The following is a 19,835-nucleotide window of genomic DNA, read 5'->3' as shown; positions in this document are numbered from 1 at the left end:
TTCAGAGTTTCTGCTGAAAGATCAGCTGTTAACTTTATGGGTATTCCCTTGTGTGTTATTTGTTGTTTTTCCCTTGCTGCTTTTAATAAGTTTTCTTTGTATTTCATTTTTGACAGTTTGATTAATATGTGTCTTGGCATATTTCTCCTTGGATTTATTCTGTATGGGACTCTCTGTGCCTCCTGGACTTGATTAACTATTTCCTTTCCCATATTAGGGAAGTTTTAAACTATAATCTCTTCAAATATTTTCTCAGGCCCTTTCTTTTTCTCTTCTACTTCTGGGACCCCTATAATTCAAATGTTGGTGCCTTTAATGTTGTCCCAGAGGTCTCTGAGACTGTCCTCTGTTCTTTTCATTCTTTTTTCTTTATTCTGCTCTGCAGTAGTTATTTACACCATTTTATCTTCCATGTCACTTATCCGTTCTTCTGCCTCAGTTATTCTGCTATTGATCCCATCTAGAGTATTTTTAATTTCATTTATTGTGTTGTTCATCGTTGCTTGTTTCTTCTTTAGTTCTTCTAGGTCCTTGTTAAATGTTTCTTGCATTTTGTCTATTCTATTTCCAAGATTTTGGATCATCTTTACTATCATTATTCTGAATTCTTTTTCAGGTAGACTGCCTATTTCCTCTTCATTTGTTAGGTCTGGTGGGTTTTTATCTTGCTCCTTCACCTGCTGTGTATTTTTCTGTCTTCTCATTTAGCTTATCTTACTGTGTTTGGGGTCTCCTTTTTGCAGGCTGCAGGTTCATAGTTCCCGTTGTTTTTGATGTCTGTCCACCCAGTGGCTAAGGTTGGTTCAGTGGGTTGTGTAGGCTTCCTGGTGGAGGGGACCAGTGCCTGTGTTCTGGTGGATGAGGCTGATCTTGTCTTTCTGGTGGGCACGTCCACGTCTGGTGGTGTGTTTTGAGGTGTTTGTGGACTTCTTATGATTTTTAGCAGTCTCTCTGCTAATGGGTGGGGTTGTGTTCCTGTCTTTCTAATTGTTTGGCATAGGGTGTCTAGCACTGTAGCTTGCTGGTCGTTGAGTGCAGCTGGGTGCTGGTGTTGAGATGGAGATCTCTGGGAGATTTTCGCCATTTGATATTATGTGGAGCTGGGAGGTCTCTTGTGGACCAGTGTTCTGAAGTTGGCTCTCCCACCTCAGAGGCACAGTACTGACTCCTGGCTGCAGCACCAATAGCCTTTCATCCACACGGCTCAGAATAAAAGGGAGAAAGAGTGGAAAGAAAGAATTAATAGAAGTAGAAAGAAAGAAAGGAGGGAAGGTAGGAAAAAAAGAAAGAGAAGATAAAGTAAAATAGAATAAAGTATGATGAAATATAATAAAGTTATTAAAATAAAAAATAATTATTAAGATAAAAATTTAAAAAAAAAACGGACGGATAGAACCCTGGGACAAATGGTGGAAGCAAAGCTCTACAGATAAAATCTCACACAGAAGCATACACATACACACTCACAAAAAGAGGAAAAGGGGAAAAAATCATAAATCTTCCTCTCAAATTCCACCTCCTCAATTTGGGATGAGTCGTTGTCTATTCATGTATTCCACAGATGCAGGGTACATCAAGTTGATTGTGGAGCTTTAATCCGCTGCTTCTGAGGCTGCTGGGAGAGGTTTACCTTTCTCTTCTTTATTCTCACAGCTCCCGGGTCTCAGCTTTGGATTTGGCCCTGCCTCTGTGTGTAGGTGGCCGGAGGGCGTCTGTTCGCTCAGACAGGACGGGGTTAAAGGAACAGCTGCTTGGGGAACTCTGGCTCACTCAGGCGGGGGGAAGGGAGGGGTGTGGAGGCGGGGCGAGCCTGCGGCGTCGGAGGCCAGCGTGACGTTGCACCAGCCTGAGGCGCGCCGTGCGCTCTCCCGGGGAGGTTGTCCCTGGATCCCGGGACCCCAGCAGTGGCGGGCTTCACAGGCTCCCCAGAAAGGGGCCGTGGACAGAGACCTGTGCTCGCACACAGGCCTCTTGGCGGCGGCAGCAGCAGCCCCAGCGTCCCACGCCCGTCTCTGGGGTCTGCGCTTTTAGCCGCCGCTCGCGCCCGTCTCTGGAGCTCCTTTAAGCAGCGCTCTTAATCCCCTCTCCTCGCGCACCAGGAAACAAAGAGGTAAGAAAAAGTCTCTTGCCTCTTCGGCAGGTCCAGACTTTTCTCCGGACTCCCTCCGGCTAGCCATGGCGGACTAACCCCCTGCAGTCTGTGTTCACGCCGCCAGTCCTCTCCCTGCGCTCCGACCGACCGAAGCCGGAACCTCAGCTCCCAGCCCCGCCCGCCCCGGCCGTTGAGCAGACAAGCCTCTCGGCCTTCTGAGTGTTGGTCGGCACCGATCCTCTGTGCGGGAATCTCTCCGCTTTGCCCTCCGCACCCCTGTTGCTGTGCTCTCCTATGCGGCTCCGAAGCTTTCCCCCTCCGCCACCCGCAGTCTCTGCCCGCGAAGGGTCTCCTAGTGTGTGGAAACCTTTTCTCCTTCACGGCTCCCTGCCACTGGTGCAGGTCTCGTCCCTATTCTTTTGTCTCTGTTTATTCTTTTTTCTTTTGCCCTACCCAGGTACGTGGGGAGTTTCTTGCCTTTTGGGAGGTCTGAGGTCTTCTGCCAGTGTTCAGTAGGTGTTCTGTAGGAGTTGTTCCACGTGTAGATGTATTTCTGCGGGGGAAGGTGATCTCCGCGTCTTACTCTCCCGCCATCTTCCCCGGAAGTCTCCTCATTTTATCTTAAGGAAGATAAATATATATATATATTTATTTATATATATATATATTATTTTGTATATATGTTCATACACACAGCCATTGGTAAGCAATTTTATTCCCATTTTATAGGTTAAAAAACGTCTGAGGCTTAGTAGGTTAAATAACTGGTTAAATAACTTACGCTTGCACAGTAAGATTCAGGATTTAAGATCATTATTTATTTCTTTTTAATTTATTTATGTCTATCACTTGAGTAAAAATATAACCTTGATGAAGACAGATATATGGACTTCTGATCACTCCTGTATCTTCAGTCCCTAAAATATTGCTTGGTTTGATTGATATTGGTTGAGATGAGAAGGCAGGTAGGATATCCTCCGACTAACTATTCTCAATCACTGGGCAAGGGATGATGAATAAGGAAGAGGTTCTGCAAGTTAGAGGAAACAAGGAGGATGGTAGAGACATGAGTAAGTGTAGGTTTAATTGAGATAGTATTAGAATGTGTACTGATTTGTGTTTTCATAAAATTTTTCTACCATTGGTTCCTAACTTGTCCAATTATGCAAGAATTAAGCAATTTTTGTTTTGTTTTTCATCATGAGCTGATGATATGTAAGCATGGAGTTATTCAGTTTTAAGAATTTTGTTTAATCTACTTTTTCATGCATGTGTTAATTAGAGGTTGGCTGAAATGGAAGGTTAATATTTTTGTCTATATTCTGTTTCTTTTTTTTTTTTTTTTTTTTTTTTTTTTTTTTTTTTTTTTTTTTTTTTTGCGTTATGTGGGCCTCTCACTGTTGTGGCCTCTCCCGTTGCGGAGCACAGGCTCCGGACGCACAGGCCCAGCGGCCATGGCTCACGGGCCCAGCCGCTCCGCGGCATGTGGGATCTTCCCAGACCGGGGCACGAACCCGTGTCCCCTGCATCGGCAGGCGGACTCTCAACCACTGCGCCACCAGGGAAGCCCCCAGTCTCTATATAGTTAGTTCTGGACAATAAGACTACTTCCAGCCAATAGGCTATGAGCGGAAATGGCATGTCATCTCTGGAATGAGGCACTTAAGAGCCAGTGTGAGTTCTTCAAGCTTTCTCTCCCCCTGCCATGTGACTGCAGTTCCAAATGGTAGAGCTACAAGAAAAAAAAAAAAAAAAAAAAAGAACCTGATCCCTAAGTCACTGTTTAGAAGGGAGCCGCCCTGAAGAGCTACTGGACCTACAGATGGCTTTGTGTGGGCAAGAGCAGAGTAAAGTTGTACGTGCTAAGCCTTAAGATTTGGAATTTGTTTTCACAACATAACCCAGCCTATCTTTACTGATACTCCAGTGAAGATGAATACTTCAGAACTCAGCCCTTCAATGAAGAAAGTTATAATGAGCTTGGTTTCCTAGAATCCTACTACTGTTGAAAGATGAATATTACAACTCAAAGTTAACAGCATTGCATGAACAGGGATAAAGTTATGTGGCAAGAAATGTGTCTATCCAGTTTAGAAGCAGTGATACATTTTAAATATAACAGCTAGTTCTCCCAAGAACAGATTTTATCTTATCCCTAACCATTTTTTTTCACTTTCTTTTCAGAATCTAAAATAATCTAAGGGTTTTTTAACTGATGGCCAACAAATGTTTTCATAACAGACCTGAGTGACCATTTCCTCGCAGTAAAGGATAATAAACTTTCAGGCATCCAGTTCTCTTATTAAAATAGGTCTTCCCAATTGCCTTTTCTCACATACCAAAAGTAATTTCAAGTATTTTTTAATTGAGCATGATATAGATTACAGAAACTGTGGACTCATAATCTCACTCCCTATATAAAATATACTATTAATATTTTTCATGCGTTGGCTTCAGATTTTTTTTTTATATTTGGAAGTAGAAAGGGCCTGACCCTCTCTAAAATTGGAAACAATTCATGTTAGATAGTCCTAGGAGAAACAAGGCTATAAAACTATTTTTACTACCTTTGCAGATTTTAGTTTAAATATAAGTTGTACATAGTTTGAAATTACTTAATGGGAAACAGACATCCTTGCCTCTTGGTTGGGCCAAACCTCATGACTGGGAAATGTACAGCCAGAGAAACCATGAAAGTACATTATAAATTTTGCTTTGAGTTTTGAATCCTTTGGTTTCAGTCAAGGTACATGAAGTCAGGTTTATGACTAAGAAAGCCACTTCTTCCCTCTCATGCAATGAATCGGAGGCAACAGTCAGTTAGCTAGAGCTCAGCATATCAGAGGGAGGATTGCTAAGCGGTCAAATACTCTCTTTTAAAGACAATAGCACGGGGGCTTCGCTGGTGGCGCAGTGGTTGAGGGTCCGCCTGCCGGTGCAGGGGACGCGGGTTGGTGCCCCGGTCCGGGAGGATCCCACGTGCCGCGGAGCGGCTGGGCCCGTGAGCCATGGCCGCTGGGCCTGCGTGTCCGGAGCCGGTGCTCCGCAGCGGGAGAGGCCACGGCAGTGAGAGGCCCGCGTACCACAAAAAAAAAAAAAAAAAAAAAAAAAAAGACAATAGCAGGAAACAAAATGTCCAAGTACTACTTTAAATTTATAGAACTATTACAAACCTAGGAATTTTTTTTAACACTCAAAACAACATAAAAAAGAAGTCTTAAATATATCTCTTATAGAAGAAATGGAAAATCAGTCACGTTATGAAGCGATTAGTAATAAAAAATTTCTCCCCTTGCTTATAGTATTTCTTTAGTAATTGATTTTATATATATTATTCTTTTGAACATGTCACTCTTTATTATGGTACAGGAAAAAAATTACAGGTGAATATTCAGAATCTCTTGTATCTCTCACATATCAGGAGGATTTTTTTTCTTTGTTTCCATAATCTGGGGCTTTGTTGGGCAGCCTGGAATAGGGGGTGAAGGACGAGACAGTAAGAACAGTAAACTGAAACCCATTCGATTGATCTTCACTGCTCAGGGCTGGGAGTTATTCTTTTCTAAAGAAAGAGTGAAAGGGCAGGGATGGGAGAGACAAGAGGTTGGGTTAAAGGAAAATTTTAAAAGATTTTAGAAATAGAGGGAGAAGATTGGGATTAAGTTGCCATACTGTGATGAGTGGGTCTTTGGGGTGACTGAAAGATAGATGAAGAGGATTTTTATGTTGGGTTTTGTGTTATGAATGGAAATCTTCTCTTCCAGAGGATTCAGTAAAAATTAAAGAATCTCTCTCCCAATTAGAGATGATTTTTCTCAATAAAATGCTGAAATGGGCCAAAGAGTGACCAGCTTCATAGGTTGTTCTGACTTTTAACAAGATATTTTAATTATCTAGAAAAAAAAAGTTAACCAGACATCATTTTGCTATACAAAGCCAACAGGAAAACAACAAATAATGATTGATCAATGTGGTCAATCACTTAAAGAAAATTCTCAAAATAACAGACTGGGATCAGAACATATATTTCAGAGAGGAATGCTTCCATTTAGAAGTATGAGAAAGCATGTCTAACAGGAGCTTAACAATGGTGGGATGCTTTTCTTATATCACAAGAAATCTGAAAATAAGCCTCTGTTGGCATTTGTTCAGCAGCTCAATGATGACAGACCTAGCATCTCTGTTACTTTCTTTACTTTTCATGATTGAAATGTGTCTGCCACTTAACAGTGGCAGGTCTTTGAGATGAGAGAAAAACTGGTTTGATCCTTCTAGCTCATGGCAAAGAAAGAGGATGACATAGGAAGTAGAGTGGCCCCAAAAAGGAGGCTTGGGGAAGACAGCAGAAAGGCTTTTGTGTAGTTCAGTGTTACCTACTTCAAGTTTGATTTCTAGGGGTGTCCCACAGAGAGCAATATTTTTGTTTTTTAATGATTCTCCTGTGACTATCCTCACTATTCAGATATTTCCAATTAGTCTGGTTAATACCAGGTTGAAACCAGAGTCAGGAAATAAGGATGTATCTGGGCTCTGAGGCATAACTTACTCCTTCTATCCACCGTCTTCCTGAAGTAAAAATCGTTTCACAAAGCAGTATCGATATAAGCAATTTGGCATATATTTGTACCACTAAATATCTCAGGTTTTTTAATTCTAAAAATGAGCTGCCTTATGGATAGTAACAGAGGGGAAAGTTGTATATTCAAGGACTCTATTGGCTATATGAAGTAGCTGGTATATTTTATAATCTTAAAATCTCTAACAACATAAAGAAAAGGAAGTTTGGTTTTTGTTTTTGTTTCTGCCGTACACTGGCCTCTCACTGTTGTGGCCTCTCCCATTGCGGAGCACAGGCTCCAGACGCGCTGGCTCAGCGGCCATGGCTCACGGGCCTAGCCGCTCCGTGGCACGTGGGGTCTTCCCAGACCGGGGCACGAACCCGTGTCCCCTGCATCAGCAGGCGGACTCTCAACCACTGCGCCACCAGGGAAGCCCCAAAAAGGAAGTTTTGTAGGGAAAGATTGAGTTTAATGTGGGTCATGACTCAAAACTTTTATATTTCCACCTGGATGGAGATTTGAAAACTTGAGAGATTTCCATCAGAATAAAGTCAACATAACTTATGCCACCTACTTAAATGTGCCTTCAAGCATGTTTGAAATAATGCAATAGATTATAGCTTAAAGCATCCCTCATTTTGTGCAGCATCACCTTTCTCTATGTACTGTTTTGGTGGCTGGAGTGACTCTAGTCAGCCCCTGTTCAATGAATATGAGCATCTTTGATCTGAGACATTACAACCCTGGGCCATAATGAGGAAGTATTCATTAGGAGTGTTTTTATTTTCCTTACTGTGTGGGATTTATTACTGATCTCTCATTTAGGGTTGGTCTGAGAGTAGACCTTGATCACTTCCAGATACCTTCCCATCAACGTTTTTCACCTGAGTTTACTTGTCTCTTTTGAAGCTGAAGAGCTGGGAGTGCCCTGCATGGATAGATTTGGCATCAACAAAAAGCTGAGTTTTTTCAGGTGGTGCATTGTAAGGAAAGAAAAGAATACAACTGTGGAAAAAGGTATTTTGTTATACAATATGCAAATGTTTATATTACCTTGTAGAACAGGTTTGATAAAACACACCCCAAACCAAGAAGAATAACATACACATAGCCTATTCTTCCTACTAATTCTAGCACCATAAAGAATGTGTTTCCATTTCCTTATCATTACAGAGGGTAAAAAAAAGTTTTTGGTGCTATACTGATAAAATTGAAAGATGACAAGAATTGTTATAATCTAAAAATGGTAAGAATAGGAATAAATCATATACAAAGAGGTGTTCTAATATATTAAGCCAACAAAATATAATGTTTTCCAAAAATGTATATATTCTTTTATTTATTATTGATAATGATGAAAGTAATAATAGCTACTTTTTATTAAATGGCTTAATAAATATCTAATGACATGAATTTTATTTAATTTTTATTTATTTATTTATTTATTTATTTATTTATTTTTTTACGGTACACAGGCCTCTCACTGCCGTGGCCTCTCCCGTTGCGGAGCACAGGCTCCGGACGCACAGGCCCAGCGGCCATGGCTCACGGGCCTAGCCGCTCCGCGGCATGTGGGATCTTCCCAGACCGGGGCACAAACCCGTGTCCCCTGCATCAGCAGGCGGACTCTCAACAACTGCGCCACCAGGGAAGCCCTATTTATTTTTTAAAACCACTTTATTTAGGTATGATCGTCATACAAAAAGCTGTAGATATTTAATACAACTTGATGAGTTTGGGAATAAGTTTACACTTGTGAAAACATCACCACAATCTATGCCATAAACATATCCATCACTATCCAAAGTTTCCTCATATAAATTTCAATTTTACATTAGCCCATTTAATCCCCACACCAACTTTAAGACGTAGGCATTTCTTTTACTCTGAAAGGAGTGATCGTTTGCCTCAGGTCAAACTCATTGAATGTTGTAGAACTAGGAATGAAACTCAGGTTTTTAATACTTCAAAGTATAATTATTTAACATCTATTATTTTCTTTTGTCTCTCAAACTTTAGAATGTATCCAAAGAAAATAATTTAAAAAAGAACAAATATGCATATATACCTGCATTTATATGTATATATATGCAGGCATATTTCAGCATTATTCATAATAGAAAAAAAGTTGAAGTCATTAAAATTAATGAAGAGTGTATCAATAAGTAAAAATGCTTATAGTAGGATGATGAATTTTTTTTTTTTTTTTTTTTTTTTTTTTTTTTTTTTTTTTTTTTGTGGTATGCGGGCCTCTCACTGTTGTGGCCTCTCCCGTTGCGGAGCACAGGCTCCGGATGCGCAGGCTCAGCAGCCATGGCTCACGGGCCCAGCCGCTCCGCGGCATATGGGATCCTCCCAGACCGGGGCACGAACCCGTATCCCCTGCATCGGCAGGCGGACTCTCAACCACTGCGCCACCAGGGAGGCCCAGGATGATGAATTTTAAAAGCTCATTGTACAGGGCTTCCCTGGTGGCGCAGTGGTTGAGAGTCTGCCTGCCGATGCAGGGGACGCAGGTTCGTGCCCTGGTCTGGGAAGATCCCACATACCGTGAAGCGGCTGGGCCCGTGAGCCGTGGCCGCTGGGCCTGCGCGTCCGGAGCCTGTGCTCTGCAACGGGAGAGGCCACAGCAGTGGGTGGCCCACGTACTGCAAAAACAAACAAACAAACAAACACACAAAAAAGCTCATTGGACAAAAGATAGGTGATCCACAGCAATAAACAATAACTCTACTTCTGTGGATAGAGATTTAGAGATGTATAAATAAAAGAAAAACATTTATGAGGGTGAAGTATATACAAGGCATTTTAAGATATCACACAAGGCTTTCACTGTTTTATATTTGGACAATGGATCAAAAATAGATATAAAGGCTAATTGTCTTCTTTTTTTAGATGGACTGATTTATTTTTATTTATTTATTTATTAAAATTTTATACAATTTTTAAAAGTTACTTTCCATTTACAGTTATTACAAAATATTGGCTACATTCTCTGTGCTGTACAATACATCCTGGAGCCTATCTGACACCTAGTAGTTTGTACTTCCCACTCCCCCACCCCTATATTGCCCCTCCTCCCTCCCCACTGATAACCACTAGTTTGTCTCTGTATCTGTGAGTTTGCTTCTTTTTTGTTATATTCACTAGTTTGTTGTATTGTTTTAGATTCTACATATAAGCAATATCATATAGTATTTATCTTTCTCTGACTTATTTCACTCAGCATAATGTCCTCCAAGTCTATCCATGTTGCTGCAAATGGCAAAATTTTCTTCTTTTTTATGGCTGAGTAGTATTCCATTTTGTGTGTGTGTGTTTGTGTGTGTGCATGTACCACAGCTTTTTTATCCATTCATCTGTTGATGAACACTTAGGCTGCTTCCATGTCTTGGCAATTGTAAACAATGCTGCTATGAACGTTGGGGTGCATATATCTTTTTGAATTAGTGCTTTTGTTCTTTTTCAGCTATATACCCAGGAGTAGGATTGTTGGGTCATACAGTAGTTCCATTTTTAGTTTTTTGAGAAACCTCCATACTGTTTTTCACGATGGCTGCACCGATATACATTCCCACCAACAGTGTATGACGGTGCCCTTTTCTCCACATCCTCGCCAGTATTTGCTGTTTATGTTCTTTTTGACAATAGCCATTCTGACAGGTGTGAGGTGACATCTCATTGTGGTTGTGATTTGCATTTCCCTGATGATTAGCAATGTTGAGTATCTTTTCATGTGCCTGTTGGCCATCTGCACTTCCTGTCTGGAAAAATGTCTATTCAGTTCTGCCCGTTTTTTAATCAGGTTGTTTGTGTTTTTGATGTTGAATTATAAATTAGATTTAAAATTTCCAAATTATTTTAAATATTTTCATTTATTATATATTATGAGACTAATAAAAATATTATGACATATCTTATAAATTATCTTATTGAAGATCTCTGATTGTAGATAACAATGAATTCTTTGCTTTGTATTACATTGTGAGAGAATATATTAAATGAAGTTGATGATGTAATCATTAATACTAAAAATAGAAATAAAATATTTTCTCAGTGCTAAGGTAGCTTTTCTCTTTCACATTTTAACTTTTTGAAGTTGGGATGCACCTTGTAATCTATGTAAATATTTACTGCAGGTTATGAGACATAATTTTTTATAACATATGAAATATTATATCAAGTAAACCTTTGGTATATGTTAGACACTGTACTTGACTTAAAAATGGTATGAAGTGAGGCAAAGATCATCGGGTTTAGAGATGTAACAAATTTCTACAACTAGACACATCAGTAACTAAGACTAAAAAGCAAAACCTTGAACTAGCTAATAACTTTTTTCATAAACAGGAATTTTGGGGAGGCTATAATTATAGCACATTGGTATGAGTAAAAACTCAAGGCAGGAATCTTTGTCTGGTTCATGGATATAGCCCTCAAATCTAGTGTAGCAGCTGGCATGCAATTAGAGACTCAAAGTGTAAATGTTCAGTGAATATTTGAGCTGCTCAGAATTTTACAAAGTTCTAAATATTTAAGTCAAATTAGATAACAATGGCAAGTACAAATATATATCTTTTGTACCAGGCCAAGTTCTAGGTGCCCTTCTCATATGAACTCACTTATACTTGTCAACCTTATAAAGTAGGTGCTGTTTTTATTCCCATTTGATAGGTGAGGAACCAGAGGCTTTAAGCAACCTGCCCAAGGTCACACAGCTAGTAAATGTTGGAACTGGTATTTGAACTGAAGCCAGATATCTCTGAGTTCTGTGCTCTTCAACAGTGCACTACACTGCCTCTGTAGGATTTTAAGGATTATCTAATCTATATTCAAACCTCACCTGAGATCTCAAGCATTATTGACACAATTTGTTAGATTAGATCTTTATTCTTTCAATTCCCAGTCTCATATTTCTGCCTACTACGTCAAAGGTGAGGCCGACAATCCAAGCACGGGGATTGGTGGTGGTGGTGGTCTTTGTGATTAAAGGTTAGGTGTTTTGCAGTTTTAAACAAATAATAAAATTACTATAATAGTATTTAACTATTTTTTTGCTGCCCTGCGAGGCTTGAGGGGTCTTAGTTCCCCAACCAGGAGCAAACCCATATCCCCTGCAGTGGAAGTGCAGAGTTTTAACCACTGGACTGCCAGGGAAGTCCCTGTTTGACATGATATGGCTCAGGTTAAGCAAAAGTTGTTGAACAAAAATCAAAACAGGGCTTCCCTGGTGGCGCAGTGGTTGAGAGTCCGCCTGTCGATGCAGGGGACACGGGTTCATACCCCGGTCCAGGAAGATCCCACATGCCGCGGAGCGGCTGGGCCCGTGAGCCATGGCCACTGAGCCTGCGCGTCTGGAGCCTGTGCTTCGCAACGGGAGAGGCCACAACAGTGAGAGGCCTGCGTACCGCAAAAAAAAAAAAAAAAAAAAAAAAATCAAAATAGTATTGATTTGGAGGTTACATGGTAAAATTAGGACAAGATCCCACCTATAATAAACAAAATGAAAGTGTAGGAGTTGCCAATAATATTAATAGTATCTTTAAGATAAGTTCATTATCATATAATGAGTTTTTAGCAAATAATTATATCAATACACATACAAAAAACTTATAATGACTCCATTTAAACAGAGCTTATGCTTCTGTTACATGTTTCTTATTAAAATGTATTTTGCATGCAATTTTCAGGAATTAAATGAAATTATTCAATAACTCACCTTCCTTTTTGATAGCAGAGTGTTAGCAAATAAGACCCAACTTAGCTTTTGAACAACATAAACTGCTGCTTATCTTGATTAATAAAAGGTTTAGGTTTAAGGAATCTTTCTTTATACCTCAAAATGCAATTATAAGGCACTATAATTGTGTCAGACACTGTAGTAAATGCAGAATCAATATCATGAACAAAGCCACAGAGGGGATATGCAGACAGATTCTGTTTATTCCCTAGTCAGCTTCTTAATGATTCAACCTCTTAATCTCTGTGCATTTCCTGATATTCTAGACAGGTGACAAGACCACTACCTAAGGTTCCCAGAACATTCTGCTGTAGGCCAGGCCCAACCAGGTCAGAGAAGAATGGCAGGCTCTTCTTAACATAAAAATAACAGATTCTTTGAATGACATCAGCACCTTTAGCACATGGTGAAATTAAGCAAGATTTTGTTCTCAAGTGCAGACCATGAGAATGAGGAAAAGGAAACTTATCTCTGAGAAGAGAATAATCCCAGGTACTTGGCATATACCAGCGACTGGGCAAACAGCTGATTGGAGGAGTAGTTTAGGAGAAGAGAAAATTACATGGGAATTAGAGTCAAAAACTTGGGTTCAAATGTCAAATTAAGTACCTTTTAGTAGTGTGAGCCTGAAGAAGTCTCCCATCTTCCCTAGGTAGTGATTCCTTCACCAGTAAAATTTGATTAATAAAACCAACTGTGAAGATAATTTTTGAGAATTAAATAAGAATATGTCTAAGTGTTTAATATAGGGCCTGTATGTAGTAGATGATAAAAATTTTTAGATGAATCCTGAAAACATCATATTAAATTTTTAAAAGTTGGTTTACATGTCATATGGGCCTTTCTCCTACTTTTTAATTTTTCCATTTTCTCTCAATTTTTGCAGATGACAAAGGATGTGCACCAAATGCAGCATAAACACAAATAATCAAACAAATAGGGTTTATGAGAAAAGCAGAGAAGATGAAGGATGTACATGTTTTCTATCATAGCTATGCTATGGTATGTAAGTGCTAATAATCTACCATTGACCTAATTTATTTTCTTGCATTATAACACATTTTCTGTTAAAAAATTATAATATGCACTATCACATGTCTTATGGTACTCTTTCTTAGGTATTTATCTGATTGACCTACTGATATATTTAGCAATCAAAATCTATAGTTTTTATTTTGACAAAAGATACCACTGATGTACAGGTCCTCACAGAAAACGAATTTGCCTTTGCACCTTCATGCTGCAGTGGCAGGTGACAGCTCCCCCTACTGACCAACAGTGTAGAGGAAAATATGCACATCTGATCATATGTGCGTACGCTAAAAGCTACTAAGAACTTAATTTATGGGTCTATAGGTGGGAAGACATCTAGACAAATACACACACACACATATGCATGCAAGCACACACACAAAAACGCTATCTGCATGCATGCACACACAAAAAATTCACGTTTTCACTCCTGTCCCATATGCATAGGCTTGACAAATGCTGAGCATATGGAGAACCAGTTGACAGAATTGAACGGCATCTTCTTTTTGTGCGTAGCAGGAGTACAATCCAGGTGGACTAATGTAGGCATTTAATAATAGCTACGTAAACCTGCATCCCAGGCACCAAGACATTATTTATTTATTTATTTAGAAGTTATTTATGTTTAATGCCTAAGAGTCTGAATGCACAATCTACCAGTATAGAAGTACTGGTGGGCAATACAATGCATTAGAGCTATGTACAATGCACAGTTTAGTATCAAAACCTTTCTACACTGTAGAGATTTACAAAATTATTAATGACATCAAACACTAAGCACTTAAGACACCAGTTTTTTTTCTGCTACCACATTAGGAACATCAATGGACAGTCCATTTCAACTTACATCATCCATCCATTTCTAGTATGAAATTAATTTTCTGCTTATACAATGAAGTTTATCTACACAGTTCTCTTGATTTTGATCTATAGCAGCAAAGGCATAGTACATCAGTACTCAGGAATCAATGATGCCTGCATTAAGTTTAAATGTAACTATTTTTTCATATTCTTTTATTAGTTTCTAACTGTGTCAGACTCTTTTTAATTTATTGAACTATTCAATCAATGTTCATTAGACATCTACTCTGGGCCAGGCAGTATGCTAAGTGCTGGGTATGCAGCAATGAGCCAACCAAACAAAATCTCTTCCTTCATGGAGATTACATTCTAGTGGGGAGAAATGAATGTCCTCACTAATTCACACTCAGTCTCTGTCTTCAATGTATAAAATGTTTCATATAAGTAACAGTGAGTATTCATCATTCCCTTAATGAAGTTTGGAAATGTGAGTTTTGATTGTCTTATGATAGCCTAGACACTGTAGTCGACCTGTTCTTTAATAAACTTCTGGCTCTATTTCTAGTTTGTTGCTGATGCTTTTAAATGGGCCCCAAAATGCTAATAGATAGACACCTTATGAAAATCAGATATTGTGAAATAAAATATGTGAAATCAGTGGTGCTCACGATATGGAACTCAGTGGGAGATGTGCGTGCATAAAAGAACTTACTACTGGGCTTCCCTGGTGGCGCAGTGGTTGAGAGTCCGCCTGCCGATGCAGGGGACACGGGTTCGTGCCCCGGTTCGGGAAGATCCCACATGCCGCGGAGCGGCTGGGCCCCTGAGCCATGGCCGCTGAGCCTGCGCGTCCGGAGCCTGTGCTCTGCAACGGGAGAGGCCACAACAGTGAGAGGACCACGTACCGCAAAAAAAAAAAAAAAAAAGAACTTACTACTATTTCTTTAAGACCTTGATCTTTTTCCAGTGTCCCAAAATATAAGCCATCTCTATCACTAAATTTATCATTCTTCTCATTTACAGGGAGTTACAGAAACGCTAAATAAAGCCTGATTTGCAAAATCCCCATAAGCTTTGAAAGAGCAGGAAAGATCATCAAAACAAAAATGCCTGTGTACAGACCTGAGTGGGGTTCACGTTTAAGGTTACCTTCTGTTAAAGCTCTGTTTTTAAGCTACTCAGATTAGATTGTTGAAGCCAAAACGTGACCTTTCAAGACTGATACGTTTATTAAGTCAAGAATTGGCCACAGAAGACAGTTGCGTTACCTTTTAGCTCCAGGCTGGTGTTGATTACCACTGGGCTGAAAAGTGACTTGCTAACCATGCCCAAGTGCAGAGGAAGCATGTGATCCAGAGTTCCCAGCTACTCTTCTTGTTCCTAACACCAGCACAGTGAGAGGTGGGTGGCCTTGACCGTTACTGTCTCTCTCTACAGTAAGGGGTTTGTTGAGGTTTTATCCTGTAGAATGTGCCTGAGTAGTAAGGAGCAGAGATTACATTTAGTTAATGCACTTTTAAGGATTCTTTCTCATGTCTCTATAGAATGACCATGAGAGGAAAATAAAGATACCAAAGAAATATTTGAAGCAGATCATGACCAAGTAGTACAGAAGAACAAACACTGGTAAGGTCCAGTGAAGGTAATGTCGGAATGTAAACTGTTTCCTAGAAATGTAATTCTATATAAAATACTAAATAGACCTATAGAGATAATTCTAGCTAGTATTGGAGAGCAAACAGCTCCTTTTTAATATTAAACATCTTTCCTGCTATTATCCACACATTTCTTCTCTTCTTCCTTCTGCTGTTTGTATTCTTGGTTGGTAGAAGGGAAATGGTTCAAAACTAGTTGCAGTTATCTTCTTTAAGTAAGGTAAAATGCAATGGATAAAATGCAAGTTCTTTCTCAGCCTTCAAGAGTCTTATCTTAGCGCTAAAGAATAATGTTTTATATGATTGGCTTGCAGTTACTCCACTTTTTTTTTGTTTGTTTGCAGAAAACTACTGCAATCATGTATTTAATCAGGTATTTACATTTTTAAAAGTCTGAAATGGAGTTGTAGATAATTTGTAGAATTCTATATCCTTTCAAGTGTCAACGTTGATATTTGGTCCCTTGGAAGAGGAAACAGAGCTTTCACAGCCCCAACTCACTTTGGAAACTTCTTCACACTCTGAGACTTAGGACTCACCATGAGAAACACGAGGGGAAAATTAGAAGGTTGGACCTCGGGGAATCGGCTGACTAGTTCTTGGTTTTCTCACCTGAGTCAGTACAAGACGTTTTTCTCCTTAACTGTAATCTTAATTTAAAATGTTTCTCATACAATTACAAAATTAACAGTGTACTTGACTAAAAAGCAAAGTTATTTTTCTCTTGAGTTGCTTTTCAAACTTCAGTTTTGGGGAGTGAAGACTGTATTCATTTGCTATTGTAGTTTTAACAAATAACCACAAATTTAGTGGCTTAAAAATACACAAATTTATTACCTTATTCTGCTGGTCACGGGTCCCAAACAGCTCTCACTGGGCTAAAATCGAGGTGGGTAAGCTCTAGGGGAAAATTCATTTCCTGCTTTTTCCAGCTTCTAAAGCTGCCCGTATTCCTTGGTTTGTGCTTCTTCCTCCAACTTTTTTTTTTTTCTTTTGTCACCAAGTGTAAGCCTTTTATTTTAAATTTAGTATACGACAGGGATTCATTTTCTCTCCAGAAATGTGATGCTAAATATTGACCATTTAAAACCTAATAAGATGCTGAGTGGGAAAGATTAATAATTCAAATTCATTAACATTGCAAATGTCTCTGAATGTTGCAGGCTGCCATCATAGCATGTATTTTATTTGACTCCATGGTACCATTATGCTAGCTGCTGCTCTAAATTCTTCCTCCATCTTTGAAGCCAGGAAGATAGCATCTCTCTGACACTGCTTCTGTTGTCACATCTGTCACATCTCTTGTCTCTGACTCTTCTCTTCTGCCTCCTTCTTCCACTTTTAAAAACACTTGTTAGGGGACTTCCCTGGTGGTCCCTTGGTTAAGACTTTGCCTCCCAATAAGGGGTTGTGGGTTCAATCCCTGGTCGGGGAGCTAAGATCCCACATGGCTTGTGGCCAAAAAATCAAAACATTAAAAAAACAGAGACAATATTGTGACAAATTCAATAATGACTTTAAAAATGGTCCACACACACAAAAAAATCTTAAAGGGTCTTCCCTGGTGGCGTAGTGGTTAAGAATCCCCCTGTATTGGCACAGGGTTTGATCCCTGGTCTGGGAAGATGCCACATGCCGCGGAGCAACTAAGCCCGTGCGCCACAACTACTGAGCCTGTGCTCTAGAGCCCGTGTGCCACACCTACTGAAGCCCACACTCCTACAGCCCGTGCTCAACGAGAAGCCACCGCAATGAGAAGCCTGTGCACCACAAGGAAGAGTAGCCCCTGCTCATCACAACTAGAGAAAGCCCGCGCAGCAACGAAGACCCAATGCGGCCAAAAATAAATAAAATTAAAAATAAAAAATTTAAAAAATGTTTTGAATTCAGAACACAATGATAAAGAAAAATTTATTTTAAAAAAATCTTAAAAAGCAAACCCTTGTGATGGCATTAGACCCACCCAGATAGTCCAGGAAAATCTCCTTAATTTAAGCAGCTGATCAGCAACCTTAATTTTATCTGCAACTTTAGTTCCCCTTTGCCATGTAACCTAACTTATTCACAGGTCTGGGGGATTAGGACATCCAATGGGAGGACATCTTTCAGATGCCACTATTCTGCCTACCACAGAGACAGTAGGTGAGAAGTACTTAATTTCTTAAAAAGAAGTCAGTTGATAAACCCATATAGTGAAACTTGAATTAAAACTTTCAACCTCACCTCCAGATTATGGGGTGATTTAATAGCTCATTTTGGTCACCTACTGTCTGACCAAATACTACAGCTGAATGGATCATCTCTATGTTAATTCACTCAAGTTATATTCTAGCATGCAGACATAATTTTAATAATATTCCCTAGAAATTCACTTAAAATTTTTTGAGACTATAACTGATTTTGAAGTATCTATTTTTTTGTCTCAAAAACAATCATATATAAAGATAACAAGGTTTAAATAATGGAAAATCCATTGTTCTGCCCTTCTCCTTTTAGCTTCTTCCAATGTATATAGGCTCTGATGAAGAAAAATGACAAATTTATGGAAAGAAAGAACATTTCCTTCAGCAAGCAAAGAAAATGGAAAAATAGGAGAGAGAAAAGGTAGGTTGAACAAGTGTACTTTACCATTCATAGTTTGGGCCTGATGGAGTTTCAGTTCGAAGCTTTTATTGTATCCTTGCTCTGTCATGGCTCAAAGTTTCATTTGCAGTTTTTGTGAATAATAACCCGTCATTTTTTCAATCACAATTTATGAAGCAAAGTGCTAAATTCTAGGATTGTAAAGAGGAACGAGACAGGGAGAAGACATAAAGACATATAATTTCAGTGCAATAAGGGAAGTATGTTAAGAGAGATATTTGTGGATTATTTAAAGGAGCACTAAGAAAGTGTATCTAACACATCCTGGAGAAGAAAAACAAAGACAGATTCAGGAATAGCTTCCAAGCAGATAAATGCCTGAGCTGAGTACTAAAGTATACGGGGTAGAAGTGGAGCAGACATTCCACGCTCAAGGAAAACCATGAAAAGAAATGTGAGGAAGCCCATAGTGTAGCAGGAACTCTAAGCATCTCCTTGTCACCATGGTCAACTTCTTTCCACTCTTCAAGATACACTTCACAAACCATCCCCTCTGAGAAATCTTCCCTAACCAGGCTTATGTAATCAAACCTCATTACCATAGCTCCCTATTTACTTCTTTATTGGTATTTATTACAGTCTTTAATGATGTTAATGCATGTGTTTAGCATTTTGCTTCTTTTCTCCCTCACTAGAATGTATAATAAACTCTACCAGACACTCTCTCATCAGTGTATTTTTCTGAAGTTTTTCATTAATGAAATATCTGCAGTGATTTTAATGATAATTTCTTGTAAGTTTCTTCCTTATTCTTCCTCTTTTTTCAGCTTCCCATGAATAGCAAGAAATCAGAGTGGAGCTGGGAAAAAGTCCAGAAAAATCTGAAACTTGCACATGGCCATCCAAATGCAAGAGTGTCCCCAGGGAAGATGATTTCCTGGGATTTGGATGTAGACACAGAAAAAGAGAGTATAAACAAGCTTGGAAATGTAATCCTTTCTCACGGCTTTAGAATAAATAAAATAATTTTTAACAACATTAATTTGGTGGCCTTCAAGTAAATATCCTTCCGATATCTGAATTTGTAATGCAAGAGAGTGTATAAAAAAATTGAAAACATCATGCTGTTTGACATCCAGAAGGAATACATTTGAAGGCATTTATTTCATGGATACCCAAATGTATATATGCCATTTTCTTTTAGAGATCTTTTTTTTTTTTCTCTCAAAAGACTTTTAAAAAATCACAATGTCATGTTGAGAGGTAGGTTCTGGCTTTTAGGTAAAGTGCATTATCTAGCTAAGTGACTAAATTCATACTGTACCACAGTTGAGAATCTTCAAAACTATATCTTTAAAAGCGAAGATCTATTC

General features: G+C 39.1%; 1 long non-coding RNA gene across 2 annotated transcripts; it reads left to right on the top strand.

Annotated features, from left to right (window-relative positions):
• The first annotated feature begins 7,559 nt into the window (after positions 1–7,559).
• LOC307054953 lies at positions 7,560–19,490 on the top strand. 2 transcript variants are annotated; one of them, XR_013810956.1, is made up of 6 exons: positions 7,560–7,668; positions 13,278–13,393; positions 15,769–15,850; positions 17,948–18,021; positions 18,376–18,483; positions 19,290–19,490. It is a non-coding gene; the product is annotated as an uncharacterized lncRNA (long non-coding RNA). The 2 variants fall into 2 exon arrangements; XR_013810955.1 differs by lacking the exon at positions 17,948–18,021.
• The last annotated feature ends 345 nt before the right edge of the window (positions 19,491–19,835 follow it).

This window comes from Hyperoodon ampullatus (genome assembly GCF_949752795.1).
Source record: "Hyperoodon ampullatus genome assembly, chromosome: 6".
NCBI classification, from domain to species: Eukaryota; Metazoa; Chordata; class Mammalia; order Artiodactyla; family Ziphiidae; genus Hyperoodon; species Hyperoodon ampullatus.
This window is presented reverse-complemented; position numbering and strand designations above follow the sequence as displayed.